This window comes from Carassius gibelio, chromosome B22 (genome assembly GCF_023724105.1).
Source record: "Carassius gibelio isolate Cgi1373 ecotype wild population from Czech Republic chromosome B22, carGib1.2-hapl.c, whole genome shotgun sequence".
Taxonomy (NCBI): Eukaryota; Metazoa; Chordata; class Actinopteri; order Cypriniformes; family Cyprinidae; genus Carassius; species Carassius gibelio.
In genome coordinates, this window is record NC_068417.1 from 44,527,358 (window position 1) to 44,545,080 (window position 17,723).

At 46.3% G+C, this 17,723-nt stretch overlaps 1 non-coding gene across 1 annotated transcript; it reads left to right on the forward strand.

Moving 5' to 3' along the window:
- Positions 1–1,627: 1,627 nt before the first annotated feature.
- Positions 1,628–1,746, forward strand: LOC127998352 (5S ribosomal RNA). Its single transcript, XR_008171194.1, has one exon. It is a non-coding gene; the product is annotated as a 5S ribosomal RNA (ribosomal RNA).
- Positions 1,747–17,723: the final 15,977 nt, after the last annotated feature.

Sequence of the window (17,723 nt, forward strand, 5' to 3'; positions counted from 1 at the left end):
GAGTGGAACTGTTCCTCAGGGGGTCTATAGTGCACTGTCTGATGTGATACGGTAGCTGACGGCTGAATGGTTGCAATTTTATCTCTAATAGTATCGATTTTAGAAGTAAAGTAGTTCATAAAGTCATTACTGTTGTGGTGTTGGGAAATGTCAACACTTGTTCAGGCTTTATTTTTCGTTAATTTAGCCACTGTATTGAATAAATACCTGGGGTTATGTTTGTTTTCTTCTAAAAGAGAAGAAAAGTAATCAGATCTAGCAGGTTTTAATGCTTTTCTATAGGATATGCTACTTTCCCGCCAAGCAATACGAAATACCTCTAGTTTTGTTTTCCTCCAGCTGCGCTCCATTTTTCGGGCTGCTCTCTTTAGGGTGCGAGTATGCTCATTATACCATGGTGTCAAACTGTTTTCCTTAACCTTCCTTAAGCGTAAAGGAGCAACTGTATTTAAAGTGCTAGAAAAGAGAGAGTCCATAGTTTCTGTTACATCATCAAGTTGTTCTGAGGTTTTGGATATGCTAAGGAATTTGGATACATCAGGAAGATAACTTAAAAAGCAGTCTTTTGTGGTAGAAGTGATGGTTCTTCGAAACTTGTAACAAGAAGTAGAATTTACAATTTTGGCTATATGAAGTTTACACAGAACTAAATAATGATCTGAGATATCATCACTTGGCTGAATAATTTCAACACTATCAACATCAATTCCATGTGACAGTATTAAATCTAGAGTATGATTTCGACAATGAGTAGGTCCTGAAACATGTTGTCTAACACCAATAGAGTTCAGAATGTCTATAAATGCTGATCTCAATGCGTCTTTTTCATTATCGACATGGATATTAAAATCACCAACTATTAAGACTTTATCTGCAGCCAGAACTAACTCGGATGTAAAATCACCAAACTCTTTAATAAAGTCTGTATGGTGCCCTGGTGGCCTGTATACAGTAGCCAGTACAAACATAACAGGGGATTTATCATTAACATTGGTTTCTCTGGATAATGTTATATGAAGCACCATTACTTCAAACGAGTTATACTTGAAGCCTGCCCTCTGAGAAATCCTAAAAACGTTATTATAAATTGAAGCAACTCCTCCCCCTTTGCCTTTTAAACGCGGCTCATGTTTATAACAGTAATCTTGGGGGGTGGACTCATTTAAAATAATGTAATCATCAGGTTTTAGCCAAGTTTCTGTCAAACAGAGCACATCTATATTATGATCAGTTATCATATTATTTACAAAAAGTGTTTTCGTAGAAATGGATCTGATATTCAGTAAGCCAATCTTTATCATTTGTTTATCCATATTGCATTTGTTTTTTATTTGTTGAACCTCAATTAAATTGTTAACCTTAAACTTGGTTTGGACATTTTTTGTATTTTCTAGTTCGGGGAACAGACACAGTCTCTATAGTGTGATATCTAGGTGAAAGAGTCTCTATGTGCTGAGAATTAACTGACCTCTGACGGGAGGCAGCTAGCAGACGGTCGGTTTAGCCAGTCTGTCTGCTTCCTGACCTGGGCCCCAGTTAGTCAAGTATAAACACTAAGACTATTTGCCATATTTCTAGACAGAAGAGCAGCACCACTTCTTCAGCAGCACTCTTTGCAGCAGACTTCGCTTACGGCCATACCAACCTGGCTATGCCCGATCTCGTCTGATCTCGGAAGCTAAGCAGGTTTGGGCCTGGTTAGTACTTGGATGGGAGACCGCCTGGGAATACCAGGTGCTGTAAGCTTTTTGGACATTTTTCACTTAGTATATAATAATTTTGCCAAAAAATAGAGTCAATGCCCGATCTCTGAATATTAGCAGGTTTGGGCCTGGTTAGTACATGGATGGGAGACTGCCTGGGAATACCAGGTGCTGTAAGCTTTTTGGACATTTTTCACTTAGTATATAATAATTGTTGCATTCACTATGTCACGGGTGTTCGTAATGTAACGCAGGATAATAGGTGGGAGGTTTCACTTACCTGATTGAAGCATGGACCAGTCAAATCCCAAACAGGTGTGTTAAATCCAGTAATGAATGAGCGCGGGCTATAAGTGGGAGCGAGTATTCATTTTGGCATGTTGTCTCGTCAGGAGAGATGCGCTACCGGTAAGCTGCTGTTTTTATCCATTGAGTTTGTTGTCTGTTGCGTTACTGCTGTGCTGCCGTTATATGTGCGCGGTTTGTATGATTGATAACTGTTACTTTGGTCACGCTGATAAAACCTTGTGTGCGATCTGATGTTTAATATTGTCGGCTCGATAGTATCCGTGGCTATAAAAAGGCAAATGTTTGAAATTGGAGCGTTTCACTGTCACACGAGTTACTTCCTGTTTGCGGTGCTGGATGGGTAATGTAGTTGATCACTTTACATTTTGTAATGGATTACTATGCTCAGCGATGCCTCTTAGAACTACACTCACTGTTTTTCACTTTGAGCCAACAGACTGAGAACGCTATTGGTTTAATGTGTAACATTGACATTGTATATTTGGTGTGTGTGAAGTTGTTGCATTTCTGTGTTAATATGCATGTGCTTAGTATTTAAACTAAATGGCTACACAAAGTATATTATGATATTTATAAGATTAAATACTGACTATATTGAAATTTATATTTTATTTATATTTGTATATATTATATTATGTAATCTATATTTATATTTAGATTTTATGGTTATCAGTATTGTTTACATTATAACCTCTCTATTTCTCCAGGTTTATAACCTGCTGATGATATTTGTGGACTAATCAACTGTAATTAAAAATGAACCAAGAATAAATAAAATCCACTACGAGTTGTAACAACGTGTCCTCTCCTGACGCCCCGTTCGTTGGGGATATTCTTAAAGAACCGAACAGTTATAAACCGCGGCCCACTGCACTGGATTGAATGCAGCAAAAAACAGCCACGGACTGCTTCATTAAGGAAGCTCAATCAACCCAGGATCAGCTGGCCTCTCACTTCTTTGACTGACCCCAAGTTTATCATTAATCAAACTGCCCGTTGATCAAGGATAAAGGAGCTCGTGTGCACATTGGCATTGACGTCTCTCCAGTCAACACAAAGGGAGTAACAATGGCAGACTTGGAAAAGCTTAAAAGTGTGCGATCAAGAGCACAGGCTTCATTCACCAAAAGGGCTCATACTCTCACCAAACCGGGACTCTTGGAACCGACTGAAGTTCTCAGTGAATGGAAGATTTTCAGGACAGACTTTTTTAAAGTCATAGATGCGGGACATGAGTATGCTGAAGCCCTGAGAGAGTCAACGGATGAGGAGGTCATAGAATCTGCAAACCAAATTGATGAAAAGACAGCGGAGTGTGAGAACAGGTTCCTCGAGGTAAAGAATGCCTCCCAGGAAACCTTTTGGACCAGCTATGCAGAGGAGGTGTTTTTTAAGCAGGTCAAAACAGCTGAGTCGGCCATCACTCAGGCAGAGGAAGAGGAAGTTAACCCTCGGAAGTCAGTCAAGGACCGTAGGCTAAGAAATAGAGGTCTTGAGAGAGAGGTCATTGAACTCAGAGAAATGCTAGTAGAGTGGAAGGAGTTGGTTCCTGGTTAGAGGGCATTAGATCTCAGGACACGCCACAAGACACTAAAGAAGAGGGTCCTGGCGTTGTCTGACAAACTGGAGGAGGACGAAGCAGACCACGTGAAGGGTAGAGAAAGAAACCTGGAAGATGAAAACAGCGCGGTTGGTGATCCGATACGAGATGCTCCTTTCATCTCTCTCCCTGACATATTTGCCGATCGCCAGCTGAAGCCCAAAACGTATGCGGGGGCATTGAACATGAACACACGGCCCCTCTCACAGCAGAGCAGCCCGGAAAGGACCAAAGGAAACTTTAATCTCAAGCCTCAAATCAGCCTTGAAAGAGCACGGCTACCGACTTTCTCTGGTGACATGAGGGACTATTACCGCTGGAAGACTGAGTGGGAGGACCTACAAGAATTGGGTAACCCACAAGGTGTGGAATGTATAAAAAAGTTCCACTTATTAAATAGTCTCCACGAAAAGGTCAAGAAGGATCTCGTCCTATCTAGCTGTGGATCCGCCGACGATATGTTCAGGCTGCTGGACAGCAAATACGGGAACAAAGCAAAAATAGTCCTAATGATCACCAGCGAAGTCCAGTCTCTTCCCCCTGTTAAAGGAAACAATCCAAGAAGAACCATTGAACTGATCCAGGCTGTTGAAAGAGCACTGTACAACCTCCAGATTCTTGGTGAAGAGGATGCCGTGAAGAACCGTGTTGTTGCTCAATCTCTTGAAAGCAAGCTTCCCAGTTCACTCAAGAAGGAGTGGATTATGCACAAAACTGACCCAGCAAACAGGTTCTCTCCAAAGTATCATTTTGATTGCCTCCTAGGATTCTTGAAAAGGCAAGAGGAGATTCTTGAGGAATTGGATCAGTTGGAGCCAAGCCCTGTGGACAAAGGCCCTGTGGAAAAGGGTGCTGCAGACTACCCAGATAAGAGAGGGAGGAAGGCTTTTACTAAATCCACAGCAGGTCAGAAGGACGACTATCCCAGCTGTACTGTCGGTGAAGATGACTCCCATGCTGGCAAGCTATTTGCGTGCAAGATTTTCAGGGAGCAAGATCTCTTAAGAAAAAGGGCCCATGTGAAGAAGCTAGGGTTGTGCTCCAAGTGTTTGAGGCCCCACCCCAAGGATGGTAAAGGATGCACACCCAGATACCTCTGCCCAAAAGTAGACTGTCGGAAAGGAGGGGTGTCGGACCACAATTACCTTCTGTGTCCTAAGCTACCGACTCCAAAGAAGGACTACAGCAGTGAGGAGCAGAGTACCATAAAAATTGGAGGAAAGAAACTTGGCCTAACCAACAAACAAGAGGAGTTTCTGGCAGAACTTACTCCAGAACAAAGAGAGAAATACAAGAATGCATTCTCAAACAAAATATCATCAACTGTATGTGCCAAGACTGGAGATGCACTGCAAGAACATCCAGTGGTGATGATGCTGATGGAAGTGACGACAAACTCGGGTTGCCTTATTGGCTCCCTAATCGACCTCGCATCTGATACCAATTATATCACCAATGAAACTGCCGATCAACTTGGACTGTGCGGTGAGAACATCAGGCTTATAGTCCATGGAATCGGGGGAATGAAGAAGACTGTCCTGACCAAAAGATATTCCCTGCGGCTGAAGGTGAAGACATCCAAGGGAAAAGTGGCAGAGCATAGAATTCTCTGCTATGGCCTGGAAAACATCGCCGAAGTGACTCAATCAGTCACTGCCGAGCAACTGCAGAAGTTTTTCCCAAATGTACCCAGAGACGAACTGGTCCGTCCCACAAAGATTGACCTTCTTATCAGTCATCGGGAAGGTCGTCTTGTTCCCCAGCCAATCAGGATTGTGGAAGACCTCGTTCTCTGGGACGGTCCCCTAGGAAAGACCGTTGGGGGAACCCATCCCGATCTCATTGAGACAGTTGACATGGCCGTGTACTGCTCCGAGACTCACCTTGCGAGAACCATGAGATCAGCCTCGATGGCGTATAAAGAGACCATCATACCTCGGGAAGAGGAAGGAAATGCGCTTGTCCGGAGCACAGCAACAGCCAACAAAGACGTCTTCGAGTGGTTCAGGAGGGGCAGCATCGTAGCTGCGTGCAGTCCCCAATGTGGTGGCTGCAAGTGTGGTAGGTGCCCCCCTGGAGGAAAAGAAATGACCCTTAAGGAAGAGCGGGACCTGGAAAAGATAATAGAATGCCTAACATACGTGCTGGCGGACAAACACAGCAACTCTCCCCACTGGGACGCAGCTTATCCCTGGAAGAAAGACCTCACAGCACTGCCAAACAATCGGCAGGCAGTGGAGGCGACCTTCAGAAACACTGAGAAACGTCTGGAGAAAGATCCTGTGTGGAAGGCTGCATACAAAGAACAAATACATGAAATGGTTTCAAGAGGGGCTGCTGCAAAACTCACAAGGGAGGAAATTAACAACTGGGAAGGACCTAAATGGTACATCAGCCATCTGGTTGCACCGAACCCTCACTCCTCCTCAACCCCTGTGAGAATTGTGTGGAATAGTAGCCAAGAGTTCCGAGGCATAAGTCTAAATGATCTCCTTCACAAGGGTCCTGATGTACTCAATTCCATCAGAGGTGTCCTTCTGAGGTTCAGGAGTGGACTCCATGCCACACTAGGCGATGTAAAAAAGATGTATAACTCAGTGTGGCTGAAAGATGATGAAGTTCACCTCCACCGCTTTCTCTGGAGAGACTACCCTGAGGACAACATTGAGGAGTTTGCAGTCGTCAGAGTAAATATCGGCGATTAAACCAGCAGGATGTATTGCCCAAGTTGCAATGAAAGAGACAGCCAACCTTCCTCAGTTTGCTGATATGATTGAAGAACGGCGAGCTCTGACTGAGGACAGCTATGTGGATGACATCCTGACCTCACATGATGACCTCAAGACACTGGAGAGGATCACCAAAGGGGTGGAGGAGATTTTGAGAGCGGGAGGCTTCTTCCTGAAACCATGGGTTCTGTCACGCCAAAGTGGGAGGAGTGGAGCCCCTTCTGAAACAACTGTACCCACGACCCTCGTACTGCCCAACCAAATGCATGATGGGGAGAACAAAGCGCTTGGGGTCGGTTACGAACCTGAGACAGACAAGCTCCGGTTGCTAACTTCTATCAACTTCTCTAAGAAAAGAGGGAAAATGAGGACAGGATTTAATCTGAGCATGGAGGATGTCAGGGAAGGAACACCAAATCCCCTTAACCGACGCATACTTCTTAGCCAGATTGCCGCATTATACGACCCGGTTGGTCTTGCCTCACCAGCCAAACAGAGGGGAGTGATGTTGGTACGAGAATCATTCCAGGAAGCTGGCAAGGACAACCTATTTAAAGACACATGGGATGCCCCTCTCTCACTGAAACTTAGAGAAGCTGCAATAACGCTCTTTGAAGAATTTGTGAGACTTGGCCAGGTAAGGTTTGAGAGAAGCCTCACGCCTCCTGGAGCCATAGGCCCACCGACAGGGATCACGTTCTCAGATGGAAGCGAATCCTCCTATGGAGCCGTACTCTACCTGCGGTGGGAGAACCAAGACAAGGTTGTAATGAAGTTGGTGGAATCCAAGGCTAAACTGACCCCTCTCGACCAAAAAGGAGATGTGATCAAAGCAGAACTCTGTGGCGCGGTCTTCGCTACCCGCCTAAAAAAGTATTTTGAGAAGCACTGCCACATTAAAGTTAAGCAATGGATTCACTTTGTGGACAGCCAAACAATCCTGGCAGCCATCCAAAAGGACAGCTACGGCTTCCAGACCTTTTTCGCAAATCGAATCGGTGAGATTCAGAAAGCCGGACATGTGGAAGATTGGAGGTGGATTGAAGGCAGACGAAACATTGCTGACATTCTTACCAGAGGTGCAACTCCGGAGGAACTTGATGAAGGGTCAGAATGGCAGCAAGGCCCTGAGTTCCTGAAATGGCCTAAGACCGACTGGCCTATGAAGATGGCCAGTGAGATTACACCCTCTGCTGCTGAAGATGTGGGAAAACTTCAGCGGAAAGCCTTCTCAGCTGTGATTACCAGGGCCCAGTCAAAAGAAAGAACTGACCTTAACGGGCCTGACATCAATGCGGACCTCAGACATGGAGTCAACGGTAGATCAACATCACCAGCTGTCTCGGGTGCAACATCAGTGGCAGACAGACAGAGAAGGCCCTGGGCGATTGGTTTGGTACGCCTTGTGAAACCTCAACGCTTCAGTTCTCTGTCTAAGCTGTGTGGTTCCATAGCCTGGACTCGAAGGCCTGCAGAAACCTGGCTGAGAAAATGCCAGGCACCTGACTCCTCAAAGTGGGAGGCAAACTGCTCTGTCTTGTCAACTGAGGAGAGAGCGCAAGCTTTCCAAGACCTGGTCCTCGCAGCCCAAGATGGCAGTCAGTTCCTGGACTCAACACTGAACCGCTTGGTGGTCCACAAAGACGAGAGCACAGGAATCCTTCTCTGTGGAGGACGAATCCAGTCCTGGAAAGAAGATGGAACAGCTGTTCCTTTAATTCCATTTCGTTCATGGCTCGCAACACTACTGTCAAGAGAAGCTCATGACGAGAACCATGAAGGTGTTGCTGCCACGCTTCTGCGCACCAGGAGGAAGGCATGGATTGTGCAAGGTCGGAGGATAGTAAAGAAAGTTGTAAACAACTGTATTACATGTCGCAAACTGAAAGGGAAGATGTGCCAGCAGATGATGAGTGATCTGCCGCCAGAACGCTCACAGCGTGCTAACCCATTTGAGTATACCACACTAGACCTCTTTGGCCCCTTTGAAATCAAGGATGCTGTCAAGAAAAGAACAGGAAAAAAAGTTTGGGGCATAGTATTCTGTTGCATGGCATCAAGGGCAGTCCATGTGGACCTCGTTGACGACCAATCATCTGAAAGCTTTCTCCAAACTTACTCCCGCTTTGTAGCATTGAGAGGCAATCCCAGAAAATTGTGGTCAGATAGAGGAACCAATTTCATTGGAGCTAAACCTGCCCTACAAGATTTGCATAGGTACTTAGCTACCTTACGGGAAGCATCCATAGAGGACAAAGCCGCCAAGAATGGGACAGTGTGGGCATGGAACTTTCATCCGGCTGACGCACCTCATCGCAACGGGTCTGCGGAAGCTGCAGTTAAGCTCATAAAAAGGGCTCTCACTAGCATCGGAGGGACAACAAGCTCGCTCACCTGGGGTGAGCTCCAAACCCTCTTCTACCAGGCAGCTAACCTCACAAATGAAAGGCCGATTGACGCTAGGGCACAAGAACAAGAAGACTCTACAGAGTATTTGACCCCCAATACTCTGCTTCTCGGGAGGACCAGGCAAGGGGGAGATACAGGAGGAATTGACTTGTGCACCCATCCCTGGCGCCGTTTCAGATCCATCCAGATTGGTGTGGATATGTTCTGGAAGAAGTGGAGTGAACTGGCCGGACCTAATTTATTCATTCGGCCAAAGTGGCACCAGACCCAAAGAAATGTAGCGATAGGTGACATTGTTTGGATTGCTGATCAAAACGCACTGCGAGGGCAATTCCGGCTCGGACGGATCCAGGCTGTGTACCCTGACAAGAAAGGACTTGTGAGAGACGCAGACGTTAAGACGTGTGCAGGCCCCCCTGCCTCCCTTATAGTTGGGCAACTGAAGAGGAATACTCAGCAGTTGACGTCAGTCATCCTACGGCGAGACGTGAGGAGACTGGTAGTCCTCATCCCTGTGGAAGACCAGTGACTCCTAGACCTCGTCTCTTTGGCCACCAGTTCTCCAGGCGCTGCCTAAACACCCAAACCCCAATTATGAAGGCATTACCTCAGGATACCTCTTTCTCTCTCTCTCTTTCTCTCTTTTTTTTTTTTTTTTTTTTTCACTGGTTGGTATGCTTCTATGCTGCCTTCACCACCACTTGCACCACCATTCACGAAGAATGAAGAGTACATACCCCATATGACCAAACCTGGCAGAACACCACACATCTGTCAGGGGAGGTGTCTGAACAATGACAATGGTGTCCTATTCTTCATGAAGAAGAAAAAAACAAAAAAAAAAAAACAAAAAAAAAAACAAAGGATATATATGTGGTGTAATGTTTTGCCTGTGACCGCCTTAAATCACATGATCAGTCGGTCAAGTGGGAGGTGTTGCGTTCACTATGTCACGGGTGTTCGTAATGTAACGCAGGATAATAGGTGGGAGGTTTCACTTACCTGATTGAAGCATGGACCAGTCAAATCCCAAACAGGTGTGTTAAATCCAGTAATGAATGAGCGCGGGCTATAAGTGGGAGCGAGTATTCATTTTGGCATGTTGTCTCGTCAGGAGAGATGCGCCACCGGTAAGCTGCTGTTTTTATCCATTGAGTTTGTTGTCTGTTGCGTTACTGCTGTGCTGCCGTTATATGTGCGCGGTTTGTATGATTGATAACTGTTACTTTGGTCACGCTGATAAAACCTTGTGTGCGATCTGATGTTTAATATTGTCGGCTCGATAGTATCTGTGGCTATAAAAAGGCAAATGTTTGAAATTGGAGCGTTTCACTGTCACACGAGTTACTTCCTGTTTGCGGTGCTGGATGGGTAATGTAGTTGATCACTTTACATTTTGTAATGGATTACTATGCTCAGCGATGCCACTTAGAACTACACTCACTGTTTTTCACTTTGAGCCAACAGACTGAGAACGCTATTGGTTTAATGTGTAACATTGACATTGTATATTTGGTGTGTGTGAAGTTGTTGCATTTCTGTGTTAATATGCATGTGCTTAGTATTTAAACTAAATGGCTACACAAACTATATTATGATATTTATAAGATTAAATACTGACTATATTGAAATTTATATTTTATTTATATTTGTATATATTATATTATGTAATCTATATTTAGATTTAGATTTTATGGTTATCAGTATTGTTTACATTATAACCTCTCTATTTCTCCAGGTTTATAACCTGCTGCTGATATTTGTGGACTAATCAACTGTAATTAAAAATGAACCAAGAATAAATAAAATCCACTACGAGTTGTAACAACGTGTCCTCTCCTGACGCCCCGTTCGGTGGGGATATTCTTAAAGAACCGAACAGTTATAAACCGCGGCCCACTGCACTGGATTGAATGCAGCAAAAAACAGCCACGGACTGCTTCATTAAGGAAGCTCAATCAACCCAGGATCAGCTGGCCTCTCACTTCTTTGACTGACCCCAAGTTTATCATTAATCAAACTGCCCGTTGATCAAGGATAAAGGAGCTCGTGTGCACATTGGCATTGACGTCTCTCCAGTCAACACAAAGGGAGTAACAATGGCAGACTTGGAAAAGCTTAAAAGTGTGCGATCAAGAGCACAGGCTTCATTCACCAAAAGGGCTCATACTCTCACCAAACCGGGACTCTTGGAACCGACTGAAGTTCTCAGTGAATGGAAGATTTTCAGGACAGACTTTTTTAAAGTCATAGATGCGGGACATGAGTATGCTGAAGCCCTGAGAGAGTCAACGGATGAGGAGGTCATAGAATCTGCAAACCAAATTGATGAAAAGACAGCGGAGTGTGAGAACAGGTTCCTCGAGGTAAAGAATGCCTCCCAGGAAACCTTTTGGACCAGCTATGCAGAGGAGGTGTTTTTTAAGCAGGTCAAAACAGCTGAGTCGGCCATCACTCAGGCAGAGGAAGAGGAAGTTAACCCTCGGAAGTCAGTCAAGGACCGTAGGCTAAGAAATAGAGGTCTTGAGAGAGAGGTCATTGAACTCAGAGAAATGCTAGTAGAGTGGAAGGAGTTGGTTCCTGGTTCGAGGGCATTCGATCTCAGGACACGCCACAAGACACTAAAGAAGAGGGTCCTGGCGTTGTCTGACAAACTGGAGGAGGACGAAGCAGACCACGTGAAGGGTAGAGAAAGAAACCTGGAAGATGAAAGCAGTGCGGTTGGTGATCCGATACGAGATGCTCCTTTCATCTCTCTCCCTGACATATTTGCCGATCGCCAGCTGAAGCCCAAAACGTATGCGGGGGCATTGAACATGAACACACGGCCCCTCTCACAGCAGAGCAGCCCGGAAAGGACCAAAGGAAACTTTAATCTCAAGCCTCAAATCAGCCTTGAAAGAGCACGGCTACCGACTTTCTCTGGTGACATGAGGGACTATTACCGCTGGAAGACTGAGTGGGAGGACCTACAAGAATTGGGTAACCCACAAGGTGTGGAATGTATAAAAAAGTTCCACTTATTAAATAGTCTCCACGAAAAGGTCAAGAAGGATCTCGTCCTATCTAGCTGTGGATCCGCCGACGATATGTTCAGGCTGCTGGACAGCAAATACGGGAACAAAGCAAAAATAGTCCTAATGATCACCAGCGAAGTCCAGTCTCTTCCCCCTGTTAAAGGAAACAATCCAAGAAGAACCATTGAACTGATCCAGGCTGTTGAAAGAGCACTGTACAACCTCCAGATTCTTGGTGAAGAGGATGCCGTGAAGAACCGTGTTGTTGCTCAATCTCTTGAAAGCAAGCTTCCCAGTTCACTCAAGAAGGAGTGGATTATGCACAAAACTGACCCAGCAAACAGGTTCTCTCCAAAGTATCATTTTGATTGCCTCCTAGGATTCTTGAAAAGGCAAGAGGAGATTCTTGAGGAATTGGATCAGTTGGAGCCAAGCCCTGTGGACAAAGGCCCTGTGGAAAAGGGTGCTGCAGACTACCCAGATAAGAGAGGGAGGAAGGCTTTTACTAAATCCACAGCAGGTCAGAAGGACGACTATCCCAGCTGTACTGTCTGTGAAGATGACTCCCATGCTGGCAAGCTATTTGCGTGCAAGATTTTCAGGGAGCAAGATCTCTTAAGAAAAAGGGCCCATGTGAAGAAGCTAGGGTTGTGCTCCAAGTGTTTGAGGCCCCACCCCAAGGATGGTAAAGGATGCACACCCAGATACCTCTGCCCAAAAGTAGACTGTCGGAAAGGAGGGGTGTCGGACCACAATTACCTTCTGTGTCCTAAGCTACCGACTCCAAAGAAGGACTACAGCAGTGAGGAGCAGAGTACCATAAAAATTGGAGGAAAGAAACTTGGCCTAACCAACAAACAAGAGGAGTTTCTGGCAGAACTTACTCCAGAACAAAGAGAGAAATACAAGAATGCATTCTCAAACAAAATATCATCAACTGTATGTGCCAAGACTGGAGATGCACTGCAAGAACATCCAGTGGTGATGATGCTGATGGAAGTGACGACAAACTCGGGTTGCCTTATTGGCTCCCTAATCGACCTCGCATCTGATACCAATTATATCACCAATGAAACTGCCGATCAACTTGGACTGTGCGGTGAGAACATCAGGCTTATAGTCCATGGAATCGGGGGAATGAAGAAGACTGTCCTGACCAAAAGATATTCCCTGCGGCTGAAGGTGAAGACATCCAAGGGAAAAGTGGCAGAGCATAGAATTCTCTGCTATGGCCTGGAAAACATCGCCGAAGTGACTCAATCAGTCACTGCCGAGCAACTGCAGAAGTTTTTCCCAAATGTACCCAGAGACGAACTGCTCCGAGACTCACCTTGCGAGAACCATGAGATCAGCCTCGATGGCGTATAAAGAGACCATCATACCTCGGGAAGAGGAAGGAAATGCGCTTGTCCGGAGCACAGCAACAGCCAACAAAGACGTCTTCGAGTGGTTCAGGAGGGGCAGCATCGTAGCTGCGTGCAGTCCCCAATGTGGTGGCTGCAAGTGTGGTAGGTGCCCCCCTGGAGGAAAAGAAATGACCCTTAAGGAAGAGCGGGACCTGGAAAAGATAAAAGAATGCCTAACATACGTGCTGGCGGACAAACACAGCAACTCTCCCCACTGGGACGCAGCTTATCCCTGGAAGAAAGACCTCACAGCACTGCCAAACAATCGGCAGGCAGTGGAGGCGACCTTCAGAAACACTGAGAAACGTCTGGAGAAAGATCCTGTGTGGAAGGCTGCATACAAAGAACAAATACATGAAATGGTTTCAAGAGGGGCTGCTGCAAAACTCACAAGGGAGGAAATTAACAACTGGGAAGGACCTAAATGGTACATCAGCCATCTGGTTGCACCGAACCCTCACTCCTCCTCAACCCCTGTGAGAATTGTGTGGAATAGTAGCCAAGAGTTCCGAGGCATAAGTCTAAATGATCTCCTTCACAAGGGTCCTGATGTACTCAATTCCATCAGAGGTGTCCTTCTGAGGTTCAGGAGTGGACTCCATGCCACACTAGGCGATGTAAAAAAGATGTATAACTCAGTGTGGCTGAAAGATGATGAAGTTCACCTCCACCGCTTTCTCTGGAGAGACTACCCTGAGGACAACATTGAGGAGTTTGCAGTCGTCAGAGTAAATATCGGCGATTAAACCAGCAGGATGTATTGCCCAAGTTGCAATGAAAGAGACAGCCAACCTTCCTCAGTTTGCTGATATGATTGAAGAACGGCGAGCTCTGACTGAGGACAGCTATGTGGATGACATCCTGACCTCACATGATGACCTCAAGACACTGGAGAGGATCACCAAAGGGGTGGAGGAGATTTTGAGAGCGGGAGGCTTCTTCCTGAAACCATGGGTTCTGTCACGCCAAAGTGGGAGGAGTGGAGCCCCTTCTGAAACAACTGTACCCACGACCCTCGTACTGCCCAACCAAATGCATGATGGGGAGAACAAAGCGCTTGGGGTCGGTTACGAACCTGAGACAGACAAGCTCCGGTTGCTAACTTCTATCAACTTCTCTAAGAAAAGAGGGAAAATGAGGACAGGATTTAATCTGAGCATGGAGGATGTCAGGGAAGGAACACCAAATCCCCTTAACCGACGCATACTTCTTAGCCAGATTGCCGCATTATACGACCCGGTTGGTCTTGCCTCACCAGCCAAACAGAGGGGAGTGATGTTGGTACGAGAATCATTCCAGGAAGCTGGCAAGGACAACCTATTTAAAGACACATGGGATGCCCCTCTCTCACTGAAACTTAGAGAAGCCGCAATAACGCTCTTTGAAGAATTTGTGAGACTTGGCCAGGTAAGGTTTGAGAGAAGCCTCACGCCTCCTGGAGCCATAGGCCCACCGACAGGGATCACGTTCTCAGATGGAAGCGAATCCTCCTATGGAGCCGTACTCTACCTGCGGTGGGAGAACCAAGACAAGGTTGTAATGAAGTTGGTGGAATCCAAGGCTAAACTGACCCCTCTCGACCAAAAAGGAGATGTGATCAAAGCAGAACTCTGTGGCGCGGTCTTCGCTACCCGCCTAAAAAAGTATTTTGAGAAGCACTGCCACATTAAAGTTAAGCAATGGATTCTCTTTGTGGACAGCCAAACAATCCTGGCAGCCATCCAAAAGGACAGCTACGGCTTCCAGACCTTTTTCGCAAATCGAATCGGTGAGATTCAGAAAGCCGGACATGTGGAAGATTGGAGGTGGATTGAAGGCAGACGAAACATTGCTGACATTCTTACCAGAGGTGCAACTCCGGAGGAACTTGATGAAGGGTCAGAATGGCAGCAAGGCCCTGAGTTCCTGAAATGGCCTAAGACCGACTGGCCTATGAAGATGGCCAGTGAGATTACACCCTCTGCTGCTGAAGATGTGGGAAAACTTCAGCGGAAAGCCTTCTCAGCTGTGATTACCAGGGCCCAGTCAAAAGAAAGAACTGACCTTAACGGGCCTGACATCAATGCGGACCTCAGACATGGAGTCAACGGTAGATCAACATCACCAGCTGTCTCGGGTGCAACATCAGTGGCAGACAGACAGAGAAGGCCCTGGGCGATTGGTTTGGTACGCCTTGTGAAACCTCAACGCTTCAGTTCTCTGTCTAAGCTGTGTGGTTCCATAGCCTGGACTCGAAGGCCTGCAGAAACTTGGCTGAGAAAATGCCAGGCACCTGACTCCTCAAAGTGGGAGGCAAACTGCTCTGTCTTGTCAACTGAGGAGAGAGCGCAAGCTTTCCAAGACCTGGTCCTCGCAGCCCAAGATGGCAGTCAGTTCCTGGACTCAACACTGAACCGCTTGGTGGTCCACAAAGACGAGAGCACAGGAATCCTTCTCTGTGGAGGACGAATCCAGTCCTGGAAAGAAGATGGAACAGCTGTTCCTTTAATTCCATTTCGTTCATGGCTCGCAACACTACTGTCAAGAGAAGCTCATGACGAGAACCATGAAGGTGTTGCTGCCACGCTTCTGCGCACCAGGAGGAAGGCATGGATTGTGCAAGGTCGGAGGATAGTAAAGAAAGTTGTAAACAACTGTATTACATGTCGCAAACTGAAAGGGAAGATGTGCCAGCAGATGATGAGTGATCTGCCGCCAGAACGCTCACAGCGTGCTAACCCATTTGAGTATACCACACTAGACCTCTTTGGCCCCTTTGAAATCAAGGATGCTGTCAAGAAAAGAACAGGAAAAAAAGTTTGGGGCATAGTATTCTGTTGCATGGCATCAAGGGCAGTCCATGTGGACCTCGTTGACGACCAATCATCTGAAAGCTTTCTCCAAACTTACTCCCGCTTTGTAGCATTGAGAGGCAATCCCAGAAAATTGTGGTCAGAGAGAGGAACCAATTTCATTGGAGCTAAACCTGCCCTACAAGATTTGCATAGGTACTTAGCTACCTTACGGGAAGCATCCATAGAGGACAAAGCCGCCAAGAATGGGACAGTGTGGGCATGGAACTTTCATCCGGCTGACGCACCTCATCGCAACGGGTCTGCGGAAGCTGCAGTTAAGCTCATAAAAAGGGCTCTCACTAGCCTCGGAGGGACAACAAGCTCGCTCACCTGGGGTGAGCTCCAAACCCTCTTCTACCAGGCAGCTAACCTCACAAATGAAAGGCCGATTGACGCTAGGGCACAAGAACAAGAAGACTCTACAGAGTATTTGACCCCCAATACTCTGCTTCTCGGGAGGACCAGGCAAGGGGGAGATACAGGAGGAATTGACTTGTGCACCCATCCCTGGCGCCGTTTCAGATCCATCCAGATTGGTGTGGATATGTTCTGGAAGAAGTGGAGTGAACTGGCCGGACCTAATTTATTCATTCGGCCAAAGTGGCACCAGACCCAAAGAAATGTAGCGATAGGTGACATTGTTTGGATTGCTGATCAAAACGCACTGCGAGGGCAATTCCGGCTCGGACGGATCCAGGCTGTGTACCCTGACAAGAAAGGACTTGTGAGAGACGCAGACGTTAAGACGTGTGCAGGCCCCCCTGCCTCCCTTATAGTTGGGCAACTGAAGAGGAATACTCAGCAGTTGACGTCAGTCATCCTACGGCGAGACGTGAGGAGACTGGTAGTCCTCATCCCTGTGGAAGACCAGTGACTCCTAGACCTCGTCTCTTTGGACACCAGTTCTCCAGGCGCTGCCTAAACACCCAAACCCCAATTATGAAGGCATTACCTCAGGATACCTCTTTCTCTCTCTCTCTTTCTCTTTTTTTTTTTTTTCACTGGTTGGTATGCTTCTATGCTGCCTTCACCACCACTTGCACCACCATTCACGAAGAATGAAGAGTACATACCCCATATGACCAAACCTGGCAGAACACCACACATCTGTCAGGGAAGGTGTCTGAACAATGACAATGGTGTCCTATTCTTCATGAAAAAAACAAAAAAAAACAAAGGATATATATGTGGTGTAATGTTTTGCCTGTGACTGCCTTAAATCACATGATCAGTAGGTCAAGTGGGAGGTGTTGCGTTCACTATGTCACGGGTGTTCGTAATGTAACGCAGGATAATAGGTGGGAGGTTTCACTTACCTGATTGAAGCATGGACCAGTCAAATCCCAAACAGGTGTGTTAAATCCAGTAATGAATGAGCGCGGGCTATAAGTGGGAGCGAGTATTCATTTTGGCATGTTGTCTCGTCAGGAGAGATGCGCCACCGGTAAGCTGCTGTTTTTATCCATTGAGTTTGTTGTCTGTTGCGTTACTGCTGTGCTGCCGTTATATGTGCGCGGTTTGTATGATTGATAACTGTTACTTTGGTCACGCTGATAAAACCTTGTGTGCGATCTGATGTTTAATATTGTCGGCTCGATAGTATCCGTGGCTATAAAAAGGCAAATGTTTGAAATTGGAGCGTTTCACTGTCACACGAGTTACTTCCTGTTTGCGGTGCTGGATGGGTAATGTAGTTGATCACTTTACATTTTGTAA